Raw genomic sequence first — 4013 nt, 5'->3', positions numbered from 1 at the left:
TTAATTCATGTACTGATTTATAATTCAAGAATTATTTTCGTTCTTTATCTTATGAATTTGTGTAGAATGGAAGTATGACCCTTGTTCTAATTGAGTTCTTGTATAACTTGGAAAAGCTCTTTACTTGAACAACAGCTTGAAAACATATTCTCTTAAATTTCTAATTATCTGGACTTAACGAGATATGTGACATATAATCCTCTTATATTTGGATAATTAGGATTTCTGTGGCATATAACTAGAATTAAACTTCACCCTCTAATTGGAATTAAGTGACCAAGGAATTGGCGGTTAATGAAAGTTAGAGGAGACTAAAAAGGTCTAAGGAATTAGGGTTTAGTCACATATAGTTTGCCATGAATTGAATCTTGCATGATTAAAATAGCTGGTAAGAAAAGTTAATCCGGAAAATAAATATCTTTGAAACCTTAACTGTTTTCTCCCATATTATTCACACCAATTTACTGCTTGCCTTCTAATATTCTAAATTTACTGTTAATGCTTTTGAACTCTCAAAACACCATTTTCTGTTTGTCTGACTAAGCCAATCACTCAACCATTATTGCTTGATCCATCAATCCTCGTGGGATCGATCCTCATTCACCTGAGGTACTATTTGGTACAACCCGGTGCACTTGCCGGTTAGTTTGTGGTTATAAATTCTGCACCAAGTTTTTGGCGCCGTTGCCGGGGATTGATTGTGATTAACAACTACTCATTGTTTGATTACTTAGAGTAGATCATTTTTTTAATTAGTTTTATTTTCGTATTATTAATTTTTAATTCTCATTTTTTTCTTTTCCTTTAATTTTTCCTTCCTTTCGTTTCCCACACCCTGCCCCTATTTTCTTCTTTTTTTACTTCCTTTTTACTTTTGATTTTTTTTTTTTACTTTCATTCATTTTTTTTTCATTTTTATTTTATTTCTTTTTTATTTTTATTTTCTTTTATTTTTGTTTTTGTTTCCTTCCATTATTTTTTTCTTTATTCTATTAGTTTTGTTTTATTTTTGTCTTTAATTTTCAAAAAAAAAAGAGAGAAATTTTACCATATATATTTTTTTGAATTTCTGAAATTAAGTTTGGTGTCCCCTAGTTATTTTTATTTTAATTTTTCTGTTTATTTTTTTATAATTTTCGAAATTTTTTGGCTTTAATTATTTAGTTGTTTTATTTTATTTCTTTTATGTAGGTTACCTCACTGGGAATTCTCTGCACTTTGACGTAGAGATTCCCATCTTTTCTTGTTTTTTGTTTGTTTATGAGCAGGAACAGAGACAAAGAACCTCTTTTAGACTTTGATCCTGAACCTGAAAGGACTTTAAGGGGACGTTTGCAACAAGCAATACTTTACAAGGATGCAGAGTCCACTATGGATAATAATAATGCTGTTAATGCCAATGTGGCAAATCCAGTTGGGAATGAGCAACCTAGAAGAGTGCTTGGCTCTTACACTGCTCTTAATGTAGACCTTTATGGCAAAAGTATTATGGTGCCTCCAATAATTGCAAAAATTTTTTACCAGAAGCCATAGCTAGTTACTCTCGTGCAACAAAATTGTAAGTATCGTAGACTCCCTCAAGAAGACCCAAATTAGTTTATTTCTGATTTTCTGCAGATTTGTGATACTGTAAAGACCAATGGAGTGAATCCTGAGGTGTACAAACTCATGCTCTTCCCATTTGTTGTAAGGGATAGAGCAAAACTGTGGTTAGATTCTCAACCCTACGAGAGTCTGGATACTTGGGACAAGGTTGTCACTGGATTTCTGACTAAATTTTTCCCACCTCAAAAGCTTACTAAGCTAAGGGTGGAGGTTCAGACTTTTAGACAGAAAGATGGTGAGACCCTTTATGAAGCTTGGGAGAGATTCAAGCTACTGATTAGGCAATGCCCTCCAGATATGTTCTCTAGATGGACTCAGCTGGATATCTTTTATAAGGGCTTATGTGAAATGTCCAAGATGCACTTAGATAATTCTGCAGGTGGTTCTTTGCACATGAAGAGGACACCAGAGGAGACTACTGAGCTTATTGAGTTGGTTGCTAATAACCAATACTTATATTCCTCCAACAGGAACCCTGTAAACTCTGATACCTCTCAGAAGAGAGGCATTTTGGAAGTGGAAGCTGTTGATGCTCTTCTTACTCAAAACAAGCTTTTGTCTCAACAAATAAATTTGATTACTCAACGGTTGAGTAGAATGCAAGTTTCAGCTGTCAACACTCAGAATGCACCCCAAGAAGCCTCTTATGACATGACAGGTAATTTTATGCAAAATAAAAATTATGATTATGCTCAATTTTCTTCTGAATAGGTCAATTACATGGGGAGTGCTTCTAGAAATCCCAATAATAATCCTTATTCTAAGACCTACAATCAGGGATGGAGAAATCACCTAAATTTTAGGTGGAGAGAGCAACCTCAGAGGCCACAGAATTTTAATAATAATTATCAGGGTGGTTTTCAACAGAATAATTTTAATAACCACCAGTTTCAATCATCTCAGCAAGCAACTTCTCAGCTCCAGCAGAACAATAATTTGGAAGCAATATTGGTAAGTTTTAGACAGAAAACCAGAGCATCAATCAGAACTTGGAGATTTAGATGGGTCAATAAGCCACAAAAGTTAATGAAATTGATCAGAGGACCACTAATAGCCTTCCTGGTAACACAATTCCAAATCCAAAAGAGGAATGCAAGGCTATCACCTTAATAAGTGGACAAGTGGCAAGTACGGAAGCACAAGTTAATGAGGAGCCAGTTGAAAAAGAAGTTCCAGAAGAGAAGAAGGAAGAAGTAGAGCACGTCCCTCCAAAGTGTGCGGACAACCTGATGAGTCCATATTTTACGATATATTTTGGTTTTATTTGAGTGAATTTCATCACATAAACCCACATTTATTCATCTAAATAGCATGGTTTTGTAATTCTCCCTAGATTTGTGCTTAATTGTGAAAACATGCTTTTAGGCCTTAAAATAGCTAAATTAATTCACTTTAATCCCATTTAGTGCCTTGATGTATTTGTTGAGTGATTTCAGGTTTCCAAGGCACGTATGGGATGGAAGAAGTGAAGAGAAAAGAATGCAAAAAGGGAGAAATCATAAAGAAAATGAAGTTTGGAAGCTGCTGCAAAGGTGCGTACGCACAGTGATGCGTGCTTATGCACATCGGTGACTTCGTGCAAGGATGTGTACGCACCAAATGTCGTGCGTACGTACAATGGGAATTCTGCACAACTGTGCATACGCACCATAGGTCGTGTGTACGCATGCGTGCATTTGCGTGAGGTCATTAATGCAAATCGCTGAGGGCGATTTTTGGGCCTCCAAAACCCAGTCTAACTCATTTTCTGAAGCTATTTGAGGCCAAAGTGAAGAAGAATGAAGGGAGGGATTAGGTTTAGCTTTTGTTATGTTTTCTTTTAGTTTCTAGAGAGAGAAGCTCCCCCCTCTCTCTAGAATTAGGGTTTTTAGCTTAGTTTCCTTTTAATTTCAGCACTTTAATTCTTGTTTTAGTGTAATTTCATTTATGTTTCTATTCTTTATTGTCTTTATCTTCTTCATCTCTTTTGTTATTTTCTCTTTTTTTGTCAATTTTCATGTTATGAACACTTTTGTTATTTTAATTCCAATTAATACAATTTTATGTTTCCATGTCATTTATTGCTTTCTTTAGTTGTTCTTGTCATTTTCTTGCTTTTGGTATGTTAGAATTTATTTTTAATGCAATGTAATATTATTTTATTTTCATGCACACCAAGTGTTTGATAAAATGCTTGGCTTAGTTTTCACTTAGTTTTTCTCCACTCTTGGCTTGAAATTGATGACTTTGGTGATCCTTGAGTTATTGATGTCCATTCTTGTTTGATATATTAGAGTGAGTAAGTTGATTTGGTTTCCCTTGACTCTATGTGACCCCTTAGTGTTGACATAGGACTTAAGGATTGAAATTAACTATGCCTATTTGACTTATCTTCGATGTAAGGATGATTAAGTAGGATTAACTCTTCA

The 4013-nt window shown here is 34.6% G+C and overlaps 1 non-coding gene across 1 annotated transcript; it reads right to left on the bottom strand.

Moving 5' to 3' along the window:
* Positions 1-1800: 1800 nt before the first annotated feature.
* On the bottom strand, positions 1801-1907 carry LOC112731603 (small nucleolar RNA R71). The gene has a single exon (XR_003167376.1). It is a non-coding gene; the product is annotated as a small nucleolar RNA R71 (small nucleolar RNA).
* Positions 1908-4013: the final 2106 nt, after the last annotated feature.

The sequence above is a fragment of the Arachis hypogaea genome, chromosome 12 (assembly GCF_003086295.3).
Source record: "Arachis hypogaea cultivar Tifrunner chromosome 12, arahy.Tifrunner.gnm2.J5K5, whole genome shotgun sequence".
Taxonomy (NCBI): Eukaryota; Viridiplantae; Streptophyta; class Magnoliopsida; order Fabales; family Fabaceae; genus Arachis; species Arachis hypogaea.
Note: the sequence above shows the minus strand (reverse complement) of the source record. Positions and strands in the feature narration are given on the sequence as shown.